General features: G+C 47.3%; 1 protein-coding gene and 1 long non-coding RNA gene across 3 annotated transcripts in view; one reads left to right on the forward strand and one right to left on the reverse strand.

The window, feature by feature from the left end:
- Positions 1-23,306, forward strand: part of SHROOM3 (shroom family member 3) — a 297,712-nt gene that overhangs the window by 37,311 nt on the left and 237,095 nt on the right. The window lies entirely within an intron of this gene.
- On the reverse strand, positions 16,472-22,964 carry LOC311585231. 2 transcript variants are annotated; one of them, XR_014775152.1, is made up of 3 exons: positions 22,812-22,964; positions 19,113-19,246; positions 16,472-16,806 (listed from the first exon to the last, which is right to left on the reverse strand). It is a non-coding gene; the product is annotated as an uncharacterized lncRNA (long non-coding RNA). The 2 variants fall into 2 exon arrangements; XR_014775153.1 differs by lacking the exon at positions 16,472-16,806 and adding an exon at positions 18,604-18,723.

Genomic DNA, 23,306 nt, shown 5'->3' on the forward strand with positions numbered 1-23,306 from the left:
TAAGATCATCACCAAGGGGCTGGAGAGATGGCTCAGAGGTTAAGAGCACTGACTGCTGTTCCAGAGCTCCTGAGTTCAATTCCCAGCAACCACATAGTGGCTCACAGCTATCTAAAATGGTGCCCTCTACTGGCCTGCAGGTGTACATGCAGACAGAACATTGTATACATAATAATAAATAAATAAATCTTAAAAAAAAAAAAAAAGACCATCACCAAATAGGAAGAAGTAACTTGTATTTTTATATAATCCCTGTCATGAATTTGGATTTCTGGTTCTTAAAATGTAAAGAAATAATGTAGTTGTGGTGTAATTGTAATGTGATTGTGGCCAAGGCCCAGCAGGTCTTTTCATTTCTGCTTTTTGAAGGTGTGCAGGAATCCGATAAAGATGAGCAAGAACTACAAGCAGCCTCTGGAACATGGTATATCACAGAGGAGCCAGTGACCCAGGCCAGGCTTGGTAGCCTCAGCGGGCCAAGGCCGTCCCCCTGCTGTGACTAATGCTTACTGTGAACATTCAGAACGCACTGTGTGGATATTTGTTTTCTGGGGTATATACATAGGAGTGTGGTTACACTCCGTATTTAAAACCATCTTGTTAATGGTATTTGTAAACGTGGCTGGAGGCTCAGCCTCCTGCACCAGCCTCTCCCCCAACCCCCAGCCATGCCTACACATGTTTTGGTTTGAAGTGGGGGAGCTTTTGTGGCGAAAGCACTGAGGATCTTACACATGCTTATCAAGTAATCTACCACCAAGCCACAACTGTACCCCACGGACAAAACTTCCTTTAAGAAAGAGCACAGGTATAAACGGTCTTGTATTTGGGATTCCTGTTTGTCAGGAAGGGAAGGACAGGCATAGCTTGGGTCGGTTGGAGGTGCGTTTTTACCTAATGGAAGTGGAATTTTATTTGGAACTCAATCAGCTGGTTGAAGGCAAGCCCATTTGTAGACATTACCTACCTATCTATCCTAAGGGGCGTTTAAGAACAAGAACAACAGCAAAACTAAAATTCCCATTTGTTTATTTCATTAGTTTGCTAGATGTGGCTGTGTGTGTGTGTGTGTGTGTGTGTGTGTGTGTGTGTCCACCAGAGGGCCTGAGCACTGTCGGCTTCTGGGCTGAAATGAGAGAATAATGGAACTTTGGAACTTAGAGTTCCAGGCTCCACTTCCCTCAGGGACGGCTGGAGCACCGCGAGCGAGGTCTGAGCGCAAGACTCCTAGTCTCACCAGGGATGTGGAAAAGAGTCTTTCCACCCGTGATACAGTTGGCTCTTTTTGTTTGTTTGTTTTTGTTGGTTTGGTTTTTGGTTTTTCAAGACAGGGTCTCTCTGTGTAGCCTTGGCTGTTCTGGACTAGCTTTATAAACCAGGCTGGCCTCGAACTCACAGCAGTCCGCCTGCCTCTGCCTCCTCAGTGCTGGGATTAAAGGCGTGCGCCACCACTGCCTGGCTCAGTTAGCTCTTTTTAATGAGATTGCTGGTACCAGTGGAAACTTGTCGTTCCCAAGCTAGTGTTACAGCCCTTTGGTTAAACTTCTGTATTAAGCACTGAGGGTACAGGTGAATGCCCATGCCCGGTCCAGTGACAGCTAGAAATCAGGTTCCAGGGTCCTGAAAGGTGCGCGCTGACCCGGAGGCATTTGCCTGCAGCAGCCAGCGAGGTAGTTCCACTGTGCCTGCCTTGCCTGTAGTCAAGCCCTGGGATCCTGTAGTGAATTCTTCAGGGAGGAGGCCAGAATAAACAGCAAGTCTCAGACAGTCATTGGTGAAGTAGATGGTACTGGCCGTTTATTTCATGTGAAACAGGGATTTATAAACCTTGGACAGTGGGAGGGGGTTTGAGGATGAATACGTGTCATTGACTGGGACTAGGATGCTGACAATGCTGTATTTGCATAAAGAAAGGTAACAGGAGACAAGCTCATGTGACTGACTACCTGCAACCTTGGGGCTGTATCACGTGCTCCTGAGGCAGTGACAGAAAACACCGAGAAAGCTTTGTCCTACACCTTCAGTTCTTAGGATGAGATTTTAATTCTCGGATGTGAGATTTCCTGGGTTTGAGCATATTCTGTCTCAGCAGTTCTGTGCCAATTACCCTGGAGGCACCGTCCACAAGCCTCACAGCTAGGGAGAGCGAGTGGTGCATGCGTGTGTGTGTGTGTGTGTGTGTGTGTGTGTGTGTGTGTGTGTGTGTGAGAGAGAGAGAGAGAGAGAGAGAGAGAGAGGGAGGGAAGGAGGGAGGGAGGGGGGAGGGAGGGAGAGAGAGTGTGCGTGTACACGTGTACGCATGTAGAAGCCAAATGTTGGTGTCAGACATCTTCCTCTGTCTCTCTCTCTCTCCCTTTTGTTTTGAGACAAGATCTCTCACTGGCTGCCATCAGCTCTAGCGATTCTCCTGCCTCTGCCTTCCCAGTGCTAGGATTACAGGTACGTCCAACCAAGACTAGCTGCTCACCTGAGTGATGGGAACCCAAAGTCAGTTCCTCACGCTAGCATGATGAGCATGGTACCGACGGCTGAGCCATCTCCTCAGCACCTCCCCTGCCCCACCCCCACCCCCATTATCATTCAGTGACACTTAACCACGTGCCCTCTGTTTTGTCACTTTCATTTCAGGACTGGATTAACCAACTATCACACAACCCTTTAAAGTTCACGTCCATCTTCACAGCGGCCCCTTGTGCTAACCTTAAAGATGCCAGTGAGGGTTTGCGATGTCTACTGGGACTAATGATGCTACTTTTGAAAGTTTCCCCGAATAGGAAACCTGGAGAGTCGGAGTCTGGGATGGAATCGAGGTGGCTGGGCAGGTGTTTGCTCAGCGCTCTGTGAAGTGAGAATCTGATTGACACATAGAACAGCAGGGAAAGGGTTACACAACTCATCAGTAGGAAGAGGATCCTGGCGACATGGACACAGCTCAGACACAGGGTGGGGAAAGGACTTGGTGGTGAATTTGAGACCTCTGGAGTAGTGACAGGGGTAGGAGCGCAGATGCTGATGCTGGCTTGGGAAGGTCCTTTGAGCTCTGGTGTTGTTTTGGACTTGTGCAGGGCTGTGGTGGTGCGCTCAGAAGCAGTGTGCCCAGCTAAAGGGAGGGGTAGCAGCTGTGTTCTTGCTACCACACTCTTTGTCCACAATGTAGAAGGCCAAAGCTCTGGATAATTGCTTTACTAGACTCAGGACACCCAAGTGGAAACAAACTATGAATTTCTAGGAAGGAATTTTTCTTTCTGATAATAATAAAAAAATCTAATAAGAAACCCTCTTTTTTTTAGCTTTGATTTTTAAACTCAAGGATGGGATCTAGGGAGCCCAAGCTGCAGCTACTCACAGTCTTAAAGGGTGGGCCAAAGAAACTGATTGGGGGGCTGGAGAGATGGCTCAGAGGTTAAGAGCACTGGTTGCTCTTCCAGAGGTCCTGAGTTCAATTCCCAGAAACCACATGGTGGCCCACAACCATCTATAATGTGATCTAATGTCCTCTTCTGGCCTGCAGGTGCACATGCATAATGATAAATACATACAATAAATAAATAAATATTAAAAAAAAAAAAAAAAGAAACTGATTGGAAGCTGACTCAAGTCAGCAAGGGACGGGGGAAGGGGGATGACACACAGATGGACCATTTCCTCTTCTCGTATGTGGTGGAAAGACAAAACAAACAAATAAACAAAAAACCCCAAAATCAACAACAACAACCCCACATTGCCCAAGCATTTTTGGTTATTTTTCTGTTTTTGAGACAGAGTCTCACTATGTAACCCTGGAACTCACTGTCTAGACCAGGCTGGCCTGAAACTCACTGAGAGATAGCTGCCTCTGCCTCCCAAGTGCTGGGTTAAAGGCGTACGCCTCCACCGTCAGCCACCGAACACTTTCAAAGACAGCCATTCCATTATTTGCTGACATAATTTATCCCAGATCACCTGGATGGAAGCCTCACTTTATTTCCACTTTTAGACATTAATTTTGAAAAGACACTGTATATAGAGAGGTCATTACCTTATCTACTGAAGGCTCCAAAAATATTAGGGTTTATTTTAAAAAATAATAACAACAATGGAAGAGGGGAGAATATATCAGATACCATTGCTGATAAATATGGACTTTTTAACAAAAAGTCTTTAAAAGGCAGGCAGGTTGGCCTGGAGCCAAGACCCTGTTTGCTGTTAGGTGAGAGCCCTGTTGGGGTTCAGTATTGCAATGTACTTCTCAAAGGACGAGAAGGCTCTGTAGCAGAGGACTAGTTCTTTTTTTTTTTTAATGTTTATTTATTCATTATTATGTATACAGTGTTCTGCCTACATGTATATATATAGGCCAGAAGAGGGCATCAGATCACATTACAGATGGTTATGAACCACCATGTGGTTGCTGGGAATTGAACTCAGGACCTCTGGAAGAGCAGGCGGCGCTCTTAACCACTGAGCCATCTCTCCAGCCTAGGACTGGTTCTTATAGCCCTTGGATACGTAGCAGGTTCAGGAAGTGTGCTCCCCTCTTGGAGCTGTGCTTTTTTGGTTCTTTGTATCTGCTTCCTCCCACCTTCCCTGCAATCGCTGGGGTCTGCTGGCGGGAAGGCTTGCTTGCAGTGATGGATGTGTGCTAAGCAAGACCCAGCCTGCATCGTGCAGCTTCTGCCCTGCAGCGAATGCGCCGCTCTGAGGGCCTGAATGACTGGTGATTGCAGGACTCCAAAATGAGACTCAGAAAGTACAGACCCCGACGTTCTTTAGTAACTTTTCTTTTTGGTATGTTTACTCATTTGATTTGGGTTTGTGGTGTTTCTTTTTTGAAACAGATTTTCTTTTTTTCTTTTGTTTTTGTTTTTGTTTTTTCCAAGACAGGGTTTCTCTGTGTAGCCCTGGCTGTTCTGCACTCACTTTGTAGACCAGGCTGGCCTCCAACTAACAGCAATCTGCCTGCCTCTGCCTCTCGAGTGCTGGGATTAAAGGCGTGCGCCACCACACCTGGCTGAGACAGGTTTTCATACAGGCTGTTCTGGGCTATCCTGGAACTCCGTAGGTAGCCTAGACTACCCTTGAACTCATGGCAATCCTCCTGCCTCAGGAAGCTGAGATTACAGCTTCAAGCATCACACTTGCCTCTGCATTTGATTCTTAGAGGAGCAGCTTTACCGAAGGGCTCCTGGGGCTTTGTGCGTTACATACAAAATTTGAGATGAGATTCTTGTGAAAGAGAAAGAGAAGGAGGGAAGGAAAACATGCCTGAGGCAGGAGGGACAGTGTAGCGGTTAACAGCACTGGCTGCTCGTCCAGAGGGCTGAAGTTTTGTTCCTAGCACCCATCTGGGGCAGCTTCCAGTGGCGTATAACTCTAGCTCAAGAAGATCGGATGCCCTCTTCAGGCTTCCGCACACATCTGGCGTATGTGAGCATGTGTATGCACACACACACACACACACACACACACACACACACAGAAGGAGGGAGGGAGGGAGGAAGGAAGGAAACATGAGGCGGAGAGTCTATCCCTGATTCTGTGTGTGCATTTCTGCCTTGGGGAAATGGGGAAATGATATAATCTTTCCAAGAGCTCATGTTTGTAAATGAAAGTGACTAAATCACGTGAAAGAGCCTGTGCACATGAACTTAAAAGTTTCTTCAAGACAGAGACTCCCACACTCTATGCGGCACTCGAAGGTCTTTCACACATTTTTTTTTCTTGAGAGAGTCCATCTCCCCACAGAACAGGGAGGTAACCCCTTGTCAGACACAATGGTGCTTTGATGGGAGGATTCTGGGTAGAAGACAGGGTACTCAGGTCAGTTCGAATTCCAGATTAAAAATATTAAACGTTTAAAGGTTTCTATTAGTGTATATTAATTATGCTTGATGGCTTGTGACATTTTCACACATGGATATAGCGTCATTTGGCCATATTTACCCCCATTACATCTGTTGCCCCCCTAAGTCCTTCTGATTCCCTTCCTTGGCCCAACTGGTCCCTATTCTACATTCATTCATCTTCCCCCCTTCCTTCTTTTCTTCTTTGTTTGTGACTCGGTGACTTTTTTTTTTTCAGTAAGATTGCTTACAGGAACACTGATGAAGGGTGTTTGCAGGGTCATGGGCACCTTATTAATAAGGTATCTCCCCATCCCTCAGCAACTTTTAATTGCCCTGTGGGCACCTCGCCCATCTACGACTGACAGCCTTTATTTCTTTTTCAAAACAGGGTTTCTCTGTGTAGCCTTAGATGACTTGAACTCGCTTTATAGGCCAGGCTGGTCTCGAACTCACAGGGATCTGCCTGCCTCTGCCTCCCGAGTGCTGGGATCAAAATGTTAATCCATTATGATTCAGTCTTATGGGTTTTTTTTGTTTTGTTTTGTTTTTGAGACAAGGTTTCTCTGTGTAGCCTTGGCTGTCCTGGACTCACTCTGTAGACCAGACTGGCCTCAAACTCACAGAGATCCGCCTGCCTCTGCCTCCTGAGTGTTGGGATTAAAGACATGCGCCACCACGCCCGGCTTCTTTGCCCTTCTTTGTCATTTTCATTCTTTGTGTTTACTGTCCCTTTCCCAGCTGAACTGGCTTCTGGTCCTGTGTGCCTTGCATTGATGATTTCCTACTCTGTAGACTGTTTCTCAACAGAAAAGTGATTGCCACATTTCTCACATTCCTTCCTAGCTTTCTGGGCCTTTTCCGGTTTGATTTCAGCTCACCACTCAGTAGTTTGCACAGCCCTCATGCACAGAGAACACCCCTACAGAAGTAGACATTTGTCATGCAGGAGGGACAGGCCCTGGGCTCTCACTCCAGGCCGCAACTCCAGGGGTGGCCTCAGTGTTCTTCCTGTTTGTCAAACAAGGTCACTTAGCACCTCTGATGAGCACCTGGGCTTTCCTGTGAACTAGAGAGAACTGCTGAGCTCAAGACCCAGAGGTCACCTCTCCCAGATGGTAAACCTCTAAGGGCACCAGGCCCCTACATTAAAGGCAGCAGGAGTTGAGCTGCCTTGTCTGTCATCAGTGGAAGAGGATGCGCTTAGTCCTGATGCAGTTTCATGCGCCAGGGTGGGATGGTACCCCATGGGGGCCTCCTTGGAGAAGGGGAAGGGAGAATAGTGCGGGGGATGGGGGATGGGAAGGTGAGGGTGGTGAGGGTAGGACTGGGAGGAGGGGAGGGGAGGGGGGTCTGCAATCAAGCTATAAAGTGAATTAATTAATTAATTAATTTTTAAAAGTAGCGAGCAGAAGAATGGGGCCCTGTCCGAACATGCTGATAAAGACCCTCAAGAGGCTTTGGCTGTCACTCAAGTAGGTGCCTAATGCCCAGGCACCTTCCCCTCAGTCTGGCTTTTTGATACTTCAGTGCAAGAAGGCTAGTAGGAGAAGATCTTGGTGGTGCCTCTGTGTAGCACAGGGGGTGGTTCTTAGGTTGGGACCTTTGATGCCCAAAATGGGAGATAAGGACTTGGACAAGTAGAGGTCATTTGGAGGTCATTGCTCAAGGCCAGGTCTAAAAGTCTGCTGAAGTTTGTCACCTGGGCAGTGCATTGAAAGTGTGAAAGAAAAACTCTTATATTTAGGGGTGGGGAGCTTGGGCTGGAGAGGTAGCTCAGTGGTACAGTACTTACCTAACATGGGTAAAGTTGATAGACTCAAGGCCCAGATCACCAGTGCCACAACGACCACCAACTCGTACCCACCTGGCTTGAAATTCCTTCTGGAAACCCCCGATGAGCATAACATTCACTCAACCAGCTTTACTCCTGTGTGCTAGACACTAGGAACACAGAGAAGGCCAGCCACTGTCTGGGAGCTCACAGGCTCAAGTTAGCAGGCTGCTGACGTAGTGAGTGCCGAGGTGAGAGGTCACAGCTGGTGTGGAAGGGCCTTGGGTGTCCTAAGAGCTGCTGCTGGTGACATGTGTGCCCAGGCCCTCAGCTGCTGTGTTTGCTATGCTCCCGTGGGAAATTATCCTCCTAGCCAGGCTTCGTGGCATGAGACTGGATCCCAGCTATTGGGGAGGCTGACGTAAGAGGGTCAGAAGTTCAAGGCCAACTCGGGCAGCTCATGGACACCCTGTCTCAAAGTAAAAGGTAGGGAAAGGGTTAGGGATACAGTTTAGATATTGAGCACTTGTCTACCACATGCAAGGCCTAACCTAGGGTCACATGCCATACACACACACACACACACACACACACACACACACACACACACACACGTGCCACCCTCCTCCTCCATCCCCCCTCCTCCCCACACACTCTAAGGTCTAAAGGTGTCTTCCTTCAGGAATGACCTCCTTCAGCGACTTAATTACTAAGATGTTGCCTCTCGACTTAAAGTAGGTGGGTAACCTTATATGCTCTTTATGCCTCAGAGACCCTATGGGAACAGGCTGAGAACAAGTGTCAGACGTTCTCACAGCTCAACTTCTAGACCATCTGGCTCCTCCTTCTTTCCTTCCAGGGCTTCCCAAGAATCTCAGCCTGAACCTCTGTCTCTGGCTCTCCTTCTGAGAACCCCTATCTGGCACTGGAGGAGCAGGGAGTGCATGGGCTTGTGTTTCCTGCTGTGAGGAGAGAGAGCAGACAAGGGGGTCGAGGGTACTGTTGGGCATCTGATGTGCAGAGTAGGGATGCAATTTGCTTGTCAACCTAGATGAGAGAGGATGGTGTCTGTGATGGGAGCCAGCCTGGATGGTGGCATCATTTTCTTCAACATGCCACAGCCTAGAGTATAGAGTACGCTGTGCTGTAGGGTTGCAGGGGCTGGAGAGCTGGCTCAGCAGTGAAGAGTACTAGTTGATCTCACAGAGGCCCCGGGTTGGATCTCTAGCACGAACATGGCGGCTCACAACAAGTCATAAATCCAGTTCCAGAGGATCTGAGATCTGATGCCTTCTCTGGCTTTCCCATGCTTGTGGTACACAGACATACATGTAGACAAAACATCCATACACATAAAAATAAATGAAAATAAAAGGCAAAGAGCACCCGGGCGTGGTGGCACACGCTTTTAATCCCTGCAATCGGGAGGCAGAGGCAGATGGATCTCTGAGTTCAAGGCCAGCCTGGTCTACAAAAAGAGTCCAGGACAGCCAGGGCTACATAGCGGAACCCTATCTCGTGGGGTGGGGGTGGGGGTTAGGGGGTGAGGGTGGGGTAGGGGCACAACTAAAACCTGGGAGTGGAGTAGGTGGAGTAAAGTTCCCTTACTGGCATATGAATGCTACAGGAAGTCAAGGGCTTGGCATGATCATAAATGACTTTACCTTATGAACGTGTAACTAGTTTGGAAGAAAACGGTGGTGTCACTGGGCCAAAGGTACTGAGAAGTGTAAATAAAAAAAGATTGTGACAAACACTGCAGAGGACATATGTCAAGATTAGGGGGCTGGGTTTTGGGCAAGAAGATGTTTGGATTTGGGACTAGAAGGATGTAAGATTTGAGGGTGAGGGCTGGAATGCAGCTTGGTTGCTGGAGTGCTTGCCTTGTAGGCATGATGCACTGGATTTGACCTCTAGCACCAAAGACAACTGATATTGTGGTGCACACCTGTAATCCCAGCATTCAGGTGCTGGTAGAGGCCAGCCAGTCAACAGTTCAAGCTCGTCCTTGCCTACATAGTGAGCTGGAGGCCAGCCTGGGCTACGTGATACTCTGTCTCTGACAACCAAACAAGAGTAAGAGCATGTTTGCTTTATGTCAGGTCTAGAATGTGCTCTGGGCATAGGTGAGGGGCAGTTGATAGGGGGTGGTGGGGAAATCAAGCTACTGCAGTGTTAGGGGGTTGGGTGGGCCAACTTCCTAACTGCCCCGAGCATGGGAGCTGTGGTCACTTCCTGTGGCTAAGCCTTTAGGCTGAAGGCGATCCTCATGATGGCTGTGGGCAAAAAACAGATACAGGTTTTCCTACCGAACGTAGAGGACCCTAAACTCTTGCTAACACCTTACTTATTCCCCGCCTTTGTGTTTTCATGGTGCCGTGGGAGTCTCTTGGACTAGTTGACATTCTTTAACATTTCCTGTTCAGGAGAACTCAGCCCTGTGGACTCTCACTTTTCTTTCTGTGTGTTTCTGTTTGTTATCCTCAGTTCCTGAACCCATTGTTGGCAGGGCACTGTGGGGGGACAAGGACGTTACGGGAGAAGCAACTTGGTGTAGCTCAGAGGCCACAAGTTCTTTCCTCTGTGGGTTTTCCCCCAGCCCCTTCCTCCTTCACATCGTTTTCACTCATCTCTTGGGTGGAGCTGAAATGTTTCTTTCCGGTTTTCCCCAGTGTATCTCAGGACTTCTCCCCTGAACATAGGCTCACTGTAGCCCGTTCACCCATGTGCCTTAGCACAGTTGTACCGAAGCTAACAAAATGAGTAATTTGTTGCTTAAGTCTGCTTCATTCGATGGAATGTAACCTCTTTAAGGACAAGGACCCTGTCTGTGTCCCCAGAACCTGGCATGGTGCCTTCCATAAAGAATGTGCTCAGTCAATGTCTCTAGAACAAATCGATTAGTATGGGGGTGGGGGGTGTCAGATAGTCCACTTCGCTTCCTAGGTTGGTCCTCCTTGGGGGAAAAGAACTGTTTAGTGGTTTTAATATTAAGTGATTTCTGAAATTACAGCCTGCCAGCCAAACATCTCAACAATTCTTAACCTTGAGGTACTGCTGAGCTAACCAACAGGGTTCTTGTGGAAATTCTTGCTTATTGCTTGCTCTTTTTTTTTTTTTAATGAGACAGGGTCTCACGTAGCCCAGACAGGCTTCAAGTTCCCTGTGTAGCCGAAGCTGGTCTTGAACTCCCAATCCTCCTGTCTCTGTCTCCTAACTCTTGGGGTTAGAGATGTCTCCTAGAGCTACTTAAAGTAGTTATTTTCTAGAGAAGTCAACTTCCTTATGGTTTGATGAGTTATTGCTGTGGATCGAATAATAATAAAGATGAGAGTAGAAAGCAATAAAACAGGAGACGGTGAGAAGGCAGCGGAGCATGTGCCGACGTCTGGGGAATAATACTGGGGCAGCAGGACCGCTCACTCCCCGGAGGGCCCCGCACCATGGCGCACCTGGTATGTTCATAAGTCAGGGAGGTACCTAAGTGGTCAGCGAGAACGGCGTTGGGCAGCCTGGCCATGCTGAGCTCCTGGAACAACTTGGGAACTCCGGCTTTTCCTCTGAGGTGTGATGGGAAACCACTGGAGGCTGTCGAGTAGGAATGTGGCAGACTGAAGGTCTTCATTTCTTTGTAGTGGCGTGACACGAGTCTCTCCTCTTGTTTCTCTTCGTGCACGTTTGTGTTTTCTCAGTCAGTGGATGGAAAAATCACGTTTTATGCAACCAGACAAGTTGCGCCTTTGGCCAGGCTGTCAACTGATAGTTCGCACTTGCCGGTTTCTACGATGTTCACATGGATAGGGGCGGCTGCTTTGTCCCGGTCATAATGTCCATATTGTGCGCTCGCCTCTTCAATCTGGGCTGGGTCACAGAAGGAGAGGAAGCCTAAAGATACAGGATGGGTAGATAGAAAGGATGGGTTGGATGGGAGGATGTGGGGGCGGGTGGATAGAAGGACAGGATGGATAGGATCAAAGGCAAGTGGATACCAGCGTGGGAGGAAGGAAAGCAGAGATTATCTTCCTTTGTCAGGCGATGTGGAGGAGAACTTTCAGGCTCTTTCTGTGGGTCACAGATAGGGAATTCAGAAGTTGTATAGTGGGGGGGGGGGGGCGGGGGGAGCGGCTTCCTTTATTCCACCCCCTTTCCTATCCTAGTTTAACAAAGGAGAAATCAGGGGCTTCATTTTCCTCCCAAAAGCAGTGAGAAAGGTAGAGGGCACTGGCGTTGGGGTGAGCGGTGGGTGAGAAGCATATTTGCCAACATGAAAGAACTAAGAAAAGTGAACCCCGTCCTCTCGGTGTGGGACATGCTTTCCTGAACGCTCAGTAACGCCGCGATCTTTTCCTTTGTGTTCGGGCTTTATGCAAACACAAATTACCCTCTTGTTGACTCCACCATAAGCCACGAAACTAAAGACAGGGAAATCTGAGTCCTATAGAGGGCGGTTTCGCTGGACCTGCTGCCCGGGTTTGTGTGCTGGAAACCAAGAGCACCTGCATCTTTGTGGAGGAGGAAGCATCCAAGCAGAAACTAGCGCAGGCTCCTGTTAGAGACAAACAGAACAGCTTATTGGGGAAAAAAAAATCATACATTTTAGATCTGGGAGAAGTCCGGGAGGTCACTTAACTCTCCCTCATCGGACAATGAAGAAAGCAGACAGCACAGAGAAGACATTTGCTCACACCTGCCCTGGTGGGTACAGATTTCTCAAAGCCTGTGCTATAGTAACTTGGGCTTTGAGATGGTGTGTGTGGCAATCAGGGCTCTACCACTTACTAGCTACTGTAGCCTGGACAACGGCTGTCTCTCTGAGTCCTACATTCCCCATTTGTATCTATGTCCAAGGTTGGTTGTAAGGAGCACAAGCACGTGATGCCCGGGGCACAAGGCTTGATAAATGATAATTGTGAGTGGTCCCTTGCGTCTCCAGTGACAATGCAGAATAGACCACCTTGGAGCTTAAAGAGTCAGCTGATGCTGTACTTGTTTCAAGCCATCTTCAGTATTCTGTGTTCAAACAGATCTCAGGGTGACCTGATGTAAGGTATTGGGTGAGGCACTGTAGCAAGTTCAGCAATCACTACAGACATGACGTCTTTGTTTTTTTTTTTTTTAAAGGGGATGAAAGCAGACATGTGTACACTGGCCCATGATTCAGGGAGGACTCTGGGAAGAGACACCTGGGGAGGTGGTGGATGGAGGGCTCTGCTCGCATAGAGGAGGCTTCCTATGGACAGAAGGCTTGGCAAATTCTTCAGGGAGGGAGTAACTCTCAAGAAATTCTTTAGGAGGTTTTACTAGACATTGGGGTACGTTCCTTTTGAAATGTGTCTTCTTATACAGAAATATGGTATATTTTTATATTTAAGGCACGTCTCTATTTTAATGATCATAGAGCCGGGCGTGGTGGTGCATGCCTTTAATCCCAGCACTAGGGAGGCAGAGGCAGGCAGATCACTGTGAGTTCGAGGCCAGCCTGGTCTAGAAAGTGAGTCCAGGACAGTCAAGGCTACACAGAGAAACCCTGTCTCGAGAAACCAAAAAAATTAAAATAAATAAATAAATGATCATAGAATATGTAAAGAAGAAAGCTTAAAATAACAATGGTAGTTACCACTTATGGAAATTTATGCCCTAAATACTTTTCCATGTATTTTTCTTTCATACTGTCCATAGCTGTGAAGGGGATTATTGTTACCCCCACTTTACAGCTGTAAAAACTGAGGCATGTGAAGTCAATGCCTTTGTGGCCAGTGTGTAGAAGACCCAAACTTGGACCTCGGCCATGTGACTGGGAGTCCTTGGCCCAGCTTTGGCATCAGACTGTGTCAAACTTGGTTTCCTTGCTCTCTCTACTCTGCTCTGGTCTCTGGCTGAGGTGTGCCTTTGCAGGAGTGGAGGGTAGCGCTCAGCTCTCTGTTTCCTGTGGGAAGAGTGGGAGGACATTGGAGAGTGATACCGGGCATTGAAGCCAGGCTCTCATACGTGATAGGCAAGTGCTGTATCACGCATCTATCCCCGAGGCTCCTTTTTATTTTGAGACAGGATCCTGCTAAATTATCTAGGCTGCCTCCAACTTTGGATCCTCCTCCCTTAGCCTCCTACATTGCTGGGGTTCCAGATGTTTACCATCCTATCCAGCTTGTAATGAATCTGGAAATGTAGGCTTTCTTTATAAAAAAAAAAAATGGCTCAAATGCTATTCTTTGTCTTCTGCATTGTCTTTTTTACGTATTTTAGAAACATCTTGTTAGTTTCCACCAAAAAAGAATGCTAGAATCTTATTAGGTTGTGATAAGTCTGTGTACTAATTTATAGACAATTATCACCTTAACACGACTGTGTGTTTTAATCCAAAGAATATGGTTTCTTACTGCATTTGTGTAGGTCTTCTTTAATTTTGCCCAGTAATACTTTGTAGTTCTCAGTATGAAGGTCTTGTGTGTGTTTCATTAGATTTACTATTGGGTATGGCCTTTACTTGAGTAAACTGATTATTTTTTTTCTATTTGCTTTTGTCATTGCATACACACATAATTGTCTTTTTGTATTGTATTATGATCATATAAATTCTAAAGCATAATATTTGTGGAAGTTTTTTTGTAGATGTCCTTTTTTGTTAAAGAGGTTTCCTTCTGTCTCGAGTTCCTAAGACTTTGTTTAAAACCACCAGTGGCATCTAGGCGTGGTGGTGCACAGCTATAATCCCAGCACTTGGGACGCAGAAGCGGGTGCATCACTGTGAGTTCGAGGCCAGCCTGTACTACAAAGCAGGACAGCTAAGGCTACACAGAGAAACCCAGTCTCAAAAAACAAAACAAAACAAAACAAAATAAAAACCACAGGTGGCTAGGTGTTGTGTCTCATGCCTTTAATTCCACCACTCAGGAGGCAGAGGCAGGTGCATCTCTGTGAGTTTGAGGCCAGCCTGGTCCATACACTAAATAAACTCCAGGACAGTCTGAACTATGTGAAATTGCATCTCAGGAAACAAATGAACAAAACCCATGCATGTGTGCTGGCTCTGATCACAACCCCTTCTGTTTTGGCTCAGCTCTGGGATCTGATGCAGGGGTTCTCTCCTTGATCTTGGCCGTATCCCTGAATTCAGAAAAAAAAACTGTATATAATAAAATCTGGGCAAACAAGGACCTAAAATGGGGCGGGGGTACGGGGGATGGGAGGGAGGGCTGACAGTAAAAACAGACAGGAAGAGATGAATGTGAGAGCTTTTAATGCCCTGTAATACATTGTGTTCATCACAGACTGACTAAAGAGAGGCAGGGCTCACCATGTTAAACCCAAACCTCTGCTTGCTAAGCATAGAAACCTGCCTTATGCTTTTGTTAAGTATTTGTATTATAGGACCAATAAGCTATTTTCCAAATATAAAATTCAATATAGAGTAATGTCTCTTTTTTTTCTTCAAATTACACCCACAATATTCCCCCATCCCTAAAGTCTGATGTGTCATCTTTACCTCCATCACTGGCTCCTGGTTGAAAACCGTTGAATCTTAGTGTCTACATATTACCACTGTGCTGTAGAGGGGCAGATAAAGTGGCTTGATGCCCCCTTCACGTGACTGGCGAACTAAGGGAAATACACATTTGTGAGTTACCAAATTTAAGCACTTTAAAAGTGATAATTGTGAGTGGTCCCTTGCGTCTCCAGTGACGATGCAGAATAGACCACCTTGGAGTTTAAAGAATCAGCCGATGTTGTACTTGTTTTAAGCAATCTTCAGTATTCTGTGTTCAAACAGATCTCAGGATGACCTGATGTCAGGGATTTCTTCATCCTTTGAACCTAGGGCCTGAAGACAGTGAGCACTGCTGCCCCCATGTGGACACGAGTGGATGTGCGTAGGATTTCATTCTATACAGAAGGACCACTTTTGTGTTCTGCCTCCCACTGGCCTAAGGCAACCCAGACAGAAGGCCAATTTCAAATCAGTGAACCAGGAGTTGCATTGCTTTTACCAGCACTGTGGGTGTCAGTTCTCTCCTTCCACAATGTGTGTTTCAGGGACTCAACTCAAGTTTCCTGTCCACTCTTGAGGGCAAGCATCTTTACCAACAGAGCCATCTGATTGGCTCTAGATATTTTGTAACACATCATTTATAATGTCTAATTTAAGAGGAGGGGAGCGGTGTTCGGTGTTCCCTGTGTACCTCTGGCTGGCCTGGAACTTGCTGTGCAGATCAGACAGATTGGCCTTGGACTTGTGTTGAGCCTCCTAATTCTGCCTTCCAAGTTCTGGAATTAGAGGCTTGTGCCATCTTCCTGGCTTTCCGCTTCTGTTTTGTCACTGTTGCAGGATCCAGTATTATGGCCCTTTCCCAGGTTTAGATTCCTACTGTGGATATAACACGTACACATGACAGATGCTATTTAGCCTGACACACAGTAGGTTTGTAGTAGGTCATCGACAAATGGTATATGCGGTTATCAATCATCTTAAGGAGAAAATCACTTGCCAAGGAAGAAGGGAAACTACAGAGTCTTAAAGCAGCCTGGCCATTGGCTGCCTGCCCTAGCACTCATCCTGTTGCATTCTCAGGTCCCTGAAGGAACCATCCAGCTCTTAACGATTCCTTTTTATATTCAGCATCATATTTTAAATTATATGCCTTACGGACTTTTCCTTTTTCATGTGTAGGCGCTGTATTAATTGATACGCTATAGTGGAAGGTGAAACTTTAGCTTTCTTATAGTACTCTCCTCGTAGCCCATCTTAGTTTATGACTATTTATATAAAATAATTCAATTATATTATATATAATTAAACATGCGGACTTCTCCATAATAGCCAAGTTTGGGTAAAGACACAAAAGGTGGATATTAACAAAAAGAAACGTAGATTAATGTTATTAATGTTATTAATGTCAGACAAACAAGCATAAAGGCAAAGTCGTACTTTGTGATAACAGACATTTTCCCATAACTTTTGGCAACAGTGGTTGGGAAGGATAAAAGGGAAAGAACCTTGACATGAGTCTGTTGAAACAGGGGAAAACTGAAGGCTGGAGAGGATCTAAGTGATGTCATGGAGACGAATCCAAGGGTGCCTCTTTGGATACCCACGTAGCCTATGGGAGAACTGACTTGGTGCATGCCGTCAGGGTAGACTGCTAGCAAGGCTTTCCGCCACTTCTTCACAGGCAAGAGGCAGAGCTCCAAGACCATCCTCAGTTCTGGGAGACTCTGTCTCAAAAAAGAAAAAAAAAGATTATAAATATGAGTGTTCACTTCTGATTTCTCAGTCCTACCCCTTGAGTTGACGTCTGCCCTCGGTTAATTGCACAACATCTAAGCGAACATTAGCTTAATATTAAAATTTGGACCAGAAAGTGTGGTTCTTCCAACTTTTTCTTTTCAAGGACTTTTCCAGATAGTCTCGAGTTTCCATATGAATTTTACAATCCACTTATCAGGTTCTGCCAAGAAACTGACTGGAATTTTGTTAGAGGCGGCACCGAATCTGTAGATCCATTGGGAGAGTGTCCACATCTTGACAATATGGATCCATTCATACTGATCCCTTTCTGTTTATATTTTCTTCAGCTTCTTCCAATATCTTAAACTTTCTGAGTGTGTGCTTCCTAGTTCTTGCTACTGTGATGTAATAGCGTAGACGGAGCCTACTCTGCCGCTCACACCTACAGAAGCCGTGTCTAAGCGTCAGTAGGTTCGTCGTGGTGCTGAAGCTGCTGGTCTGAGAGACACACTGTGGGAGCTACAGGTATTAAATGACGTCAGTTCAGTGGAACAAGGGGAGCGCAGCATGGGTGGAGATGGGAAAGGTAGCAAATGCAAGGATGGGCTCTTGGGATGGGCTCTCGGGATCTCTTGTGGTTTGAACCCTTCAGTGGAAGTGACGCTGTGCATGGCAGTTTCAGCGTGATACATCATGACTGTTAAGAGAACAGACTAAACCAGTGAAGACTCGTTTGAGTTATCTTTCTGCCAAAATACACTCATGTGCCTCGGGACAAGTTACTACTCTGCCTCTCTAAACCTCGGTTGCCTTGAAATAAGATAAGGGGGCTGGAAAGATGGCTCAGTGGTTAAGAACACTGGTTGCTCTTCCAGAGGACCCAGGTTCAATTCCCAGCACCCACGTGACAGCTCATTCCTGTACAATTACACGTGTCTGTAAATAACTCCTGTTCTAGAGGATCTGACTCCCTCACACATGCAGGCAAAGCGCCAGCGCAAATCAAATGAAAATAAATAAGAAAATAAGGTAGGGCTAGCAACAGCCACCATCCTTAGGGAGACTAGCCGAGTTCAGTGGGTTATAAAGAACTGAGCAGAGCGCCTGGCCCATAGTGAGTGCTCTGGGCTTGCTCTTTATTGTCGTTGGTGACCTGGCCCAGTCGCACATGACTGAAGTCCCTTAGAAATGTTTCAGTGAATGAAAGAAACAGACACGCGTTTGTGCGCACTGGGCCTTTGCTGCCGGGCTCATCAGTGGAGGACAGATGTGTGCAGATGACGGCCGTGTATCACAGAGACAGTGGTAAGGGGATCTTGGTTCCAGGCTGCGTTTTCATTTATCAGTGAAGCAATGTTGGTAAAGAACTTCCTCTCCTCACCCCCCTCCTCCCCCCAGGTCCCCACCACTTCCACCCTGGCTCTGAAATGCTGCCCCATTTGCACATTCCGCTCACAGACACAAGGTGGCGCCAGAGAGACAATGTTTGAATGCCATTTGCCCCTAGGGAAATTCGGCATTCTGTAACTTAAACCATATTATTAAAACCAAGATGCCAAGTGGCTTCGGTTTACTGCCGCTCTTGGTGGGCCCTGTGAGGCTTTCGTGTACCTAGAGTAACACATATGCGGTCTTAACAGGATTTCCCCATTCTTCCAATGCCAGACCTTCATACTGTTACTGCTCCTCACCTGAGTGGCAGGGAGGGGGGGTCGCCTTGGGCTTTATACGGTGAGAACTTTCTTCTAGAACCGGGAGAGGGTGTGAGTTGTAGATGTGTGGTGTCGCTCGCCTGGTATATTTGGCAGAACGTGTCTGTGATCTCAATGTCTTCTCAGCCGTGGTCTAGCTACGAACCATCTGTAGGTTGGGAAGCTCTGCCCCTTGGTTGCACTTGGTGAGGGCTGGGAAGGAGCAGACCACAGAGGGAGATGGGGAGCCCTACTACACAGAAGCAGACCGTCGTCCAGATCTGGACATGGTGACTCTAAAGATATTTTAGGAAGAGGCCGGGAGGCGGGGGGGGGGGGGGGGGGGGAGTGGGGGGGTGGGGGGGTGGGGGGGGTAGGGTGTGGGGATGAGTCGGATGACCCTAAACATGACATCTAAGGGAACTGGCATGTGACCCATATAAAAAGATCCCTCCTCACCAGGGGATTTGGAAGTGTAGTAGCATCTCCCGTGTACCGGAAATAGGACTGAAAGGCTCAGTGTCCACGCTGAATGGTTGGCAGGAACCAGAAGGAGATGGATGTGTGAATACTAGGAGACGTTTGAACATTTCATCATGTACAGTGTAGCTTTGGCAGCTTCCAAGCGCCCTTCCATCCTCCTCCGTGCTGTTGACTGTTCATGTCCTAAGACACTCCAGGGAGCAAAGAGGAGCAGGGTCCTGGTTTTCAGAGGAGACCTCCTTCCTTCTCCCTGCTGGGTAATAAGAGCAGAAAGTAAGCCGGGCGTGGTGATGCACGCCTTTAATCCCAGCACTTGGGAGGCAGAGGCAGAGGCAGGCGGATCGATGTGAGTTCGAAGCCAGCCCGGTCTGCAAAGTGAGTCTAGGACGGCCAAGATAATATAGAGAAACTCTGTCTTGAAAAAAACAAAACAGAGCAGAAAGGAGATCTGGAATATGGGTCAAAAACCCTCCAGTGCCATCGCACGCCCCTGTTAGCTGGGTCCCCTATGCAAGCTGGACAGAGTAGAGGGATAGATTAAGCTCTGAGTTTCGGTGGCCTTTTTGGTAGTTGCTATGTAAATTGTGCCCACCCGTTTAACAAGCAGAGATAGGAACAGAGGCCCACACTGGTCCTTGGGGATTTAGTGTGATGGATGGTAGGGTGCTGCAAAGTTCTAACCTCTGAGTGAGATGTGCCCACGGAGAGAGAATTAGTGAAACTCAGTCATCTCAGACCCCAGGGTGTTGTTTTGATGTTGTCCTTTGTTTCTTTGTTTGTTTTGAGACAGGATCTCACTATGTAGCTCTGGCTGTCCTAGAACTCACTATGTTGACCAAGCTGGCCCCAAACTCACAGAGATCCACCTGCCCCTGCCCCTGCCCCTGCCCCTGCCCCTGCCCCTGTCCCTGCTTCTGCCCTTGCCCCGCCCCTGCCCCTGCCCCACCCCTGCCCCTGCCCCACCCCTGCCCCTGCCCCGCCCCTGCCCCTGCCTCTGCCCCACCCCTGCCTGCTCCTGCCTCCCAGGTTCTATGATTAAAGATGTGCATCACCCTGCCTGGGTAAACCCAAATTCTTTTTAGCAGTGGCAAGCTTTACGGAACTAGGGTGGAATGTGGTTAGGTAATCTTTTGCTGAAGTCAGAGAAGAAAGAAGCCAGGTTGAGCCATAATGGACTTCCTCAGCAATGCCGTCGAAGTACCCAAAGCTGCATCGGGTCCTATCAAGTACTCACCACCATCCCTCAGGCTAGCAAGCCCACTGAGTCACTTTGGCCTTCCTGGAGGACTAGAGTAAGGGATTGGTTAACCTTGCGTCAGACTCCTGCGTTTCCTGGTGTTCTGTAGACCTTCTGCCTAGCCCTTTCCTGAATTCCTCACGGAGGTGTTATATGTGTAGTTCACCCCAGAAAAGGAGAGAAAATGATTGTACGAGACAGGAGTGGAGTTGGCAAAGTGGTACATGACCATCAGCCCAGCACTTGAGAACTAAGGTGCAGGGTCAGGAGGCTAAGGCCAGCCTGGGCTACATATTGAGTTCCCATCTTTAATGTAATTTTTAAAAAGATTTATTTATTATTTGTGTAATGCTCTGTCTGCGTGTATACCTGCAGGCCAGAAGAGAGCATCAGATCTCATTATAGATGGCTGTGAGCCACCATGTCACTGCTGGCAATTGAACTCAGGACCTCTGGAGGAGCAGTCAGTGCTCTTAACCACTGAGCCATCTCTCCAGCCCGAGTTCCCATCTTTAAACAAAAGTAGGAGCTAGGGAAGCTAATTGCTGGTTTGAACTCTAATGTATGGGGGCGGGGGGGGGTGTGTGTCTAACTTCTATAGTGTCACAGTTATATAGACAAAGTGGCTTCAAGAGAAAAGGGAACAGGATGAAAGCTGAATAAAGCCTTTAACAAGAAAAATGACCTGATCTGGGGATGGGTGGGGTGGGATGACTCTGTCCCAGCACTTGAGGGATGGAGCCACAAAGATAATGAATTCAAGGCAGGCCAGCTTCTGCTACATAAGGAATTTGAGGCTGGCCCAGCCTCCCTCCCCCTCCCCCCCATCTCTGTCTGTCTCTCTCTCTCTCTTTCTTACTCCCTCGTGCACGCGTGTAAATGCAAGCACGCACATACACACTAAAATTTAAGACTTGTTATGGTGGACACCCACAAAGACTAAATCTCTGCACCTAGCTGGTAGGCTCTGGAAGGATATCAAGAATAAAGGATGTGCCAGACGAAGTGGCGCACGCCTTTAATCCTAGCACTCGAGAGGCAGAGGCAGGTGGATCACTGTGAATTTGGGGCCAGCCTGGTCTACAAAGTAAGTCTAGGACAGCGAAGGCTACACAAAGAAACCCTGTCTTGAAAAACCGGGGGGAAAAAAGTGTGAATTTTATGGTATATCTGTTTGGTGGGTTGGTTGGTTGATTTTTCAACACAGAGCCTTGGCTGTCCTGGAACTCACTCTGTAGACCAGCCTGGCCTCGAACTCACAGAGATCCTCCTGCCTCTGCCTCCCAAGTGCTGGGATTAAAGTTGTGCACCACCACCACTTGGCAAATTATTAAAACATAAAGCAGAAACTTTATTCAAGGTATATTCATGGTTTGAGGTTGTCGTTCAGTAGAAGAGCTTGGCACACAGGAGGTCCTGAGTTCCTACCATCCATGTGCTTGAATACACACACACACACACACACACACACACACACACACACACACACACCATAGAAAACATAATCCAATTATCCACTTAGGAGTGAAGTGGGAAAAGATGGGAGAGGAAAACCCTTAACTCAAAAAAGAAAATGAAGCCAGGCCTAGTGGCGCACACCAGCACTTGGAAGACAGAAGCAGGCGGATCGCTGTGAGTTTGAGGCCAGCCTGGTCTACAAAGCGAGTCCAGGACAGCCAGGGCTACACAGAGAAACCCTGTCTCGAAAAAAAAAAAAAAAAAAAAGAAAAGAAAAGAAAAAAAAATGAGACTAAGAGAAGAGAAAAGGGGGCCAGCTCGCCAAGCCTGATGATGCAGTTTCATCTCCAGGACTCACATGGTGGGAATAAAGAACCAACTCTTCTGACATCTACACACACAGATCATAGCACACGGGTACCCCCCCCCACTACACACACACACACACACACACACACACACACACACACACACACACACACACACAAAATAAAGAAAGAAAAGCAATTTTTAAAAAATTAAGCAGGGCGGGAGTGTACAATGGCTTAGCAGGGAAAGGTACTTGCCCACAAGCCTGATGGCCTGGGTTGGATGCCCGGGACGCATATGGAAGAGGGAGAGACCAGATTCTTACAAATTGTCCCTTGACCTCCACATATGTGCTATGACCACCAACTACCCACCTCACCACCACACACAAATAAAGTAAAAATATAATTGAAATATTTTAAGAGAAAGAGGAAGACTGGTTTTATGATTTTTTTTTTTTAATAATTGAAAGTTTCTCTCATTCTCTGAATTCTTAGGCCATGGTTTTCAGAATGTGATTACTCACTGACTGACTTTTAATTCATAAATTGAATACTATTTTTGGACTATTAATTGCCTGTTGGCCTTAAACTCTTTAGTGGTTTGGATTTGGGCGTGAGGGCGGGGATGAGGCTTGCTAGTAGCCCTGGGTGTCCTGGAACTCACTCTGTAAGACCAGGTCAGCCTCAAACTCAGAGGTCCGCCTGCCTCTGCCTCCGAAGTGCTGGGATTAAAGGCGTGCGCCACCACCGCCCAGCTTCTTTTTACTTAAAAAAAAAAAAATCCTATTTCTTAGGGGTGGCCTTGAACTCACCTGGATTTCTATTTTCAATCCTCCTGCCTCAGTCACGTGAGTAGCTGGGAAGACTGGCTTTTGCTAACAGGCTGGTCACGATGGCTTGGATCTGCTCCCGCACTCCCAGTGGAAGTAAGACGATGAGAACATAAAATGTTTTAGGTTTACAGTGTCAGTAAATGACTGGGGTTAGAGTTTACATCTCAGAACCAATTAACGGGGCTGGAAAGATGGCTCCATAGGTAAAGGTGCTTGCCGCCAAGACTGGGGGGCCTGAGCTCAATTCCTGGGACCCACATGGCAGCCGGAGATTACCAACTCTCTGTTGTCCTCTGACTGTCACATGGAAGTGCATGTGTCCATGTGCTCGTGTACACGCGCACACACACACACACACACACACACACACACACACACACACACTGTAATAGGAATAATCTTTAAACCCATACATCCTAAAGTTGGGACTGGATACAATTCTCCATTCATAATTTAATTATTTACCATTCACTG

Source organism: Acomys minous (assembly GCF_964271855.1).
Source record: "Acomys minous genome assembly, chromosome: 15".
NCBI lineage: Eukaryota > Metazoa > Chordata > Mammalia > Rodentia > Muridae > Acomys > Acomys minous.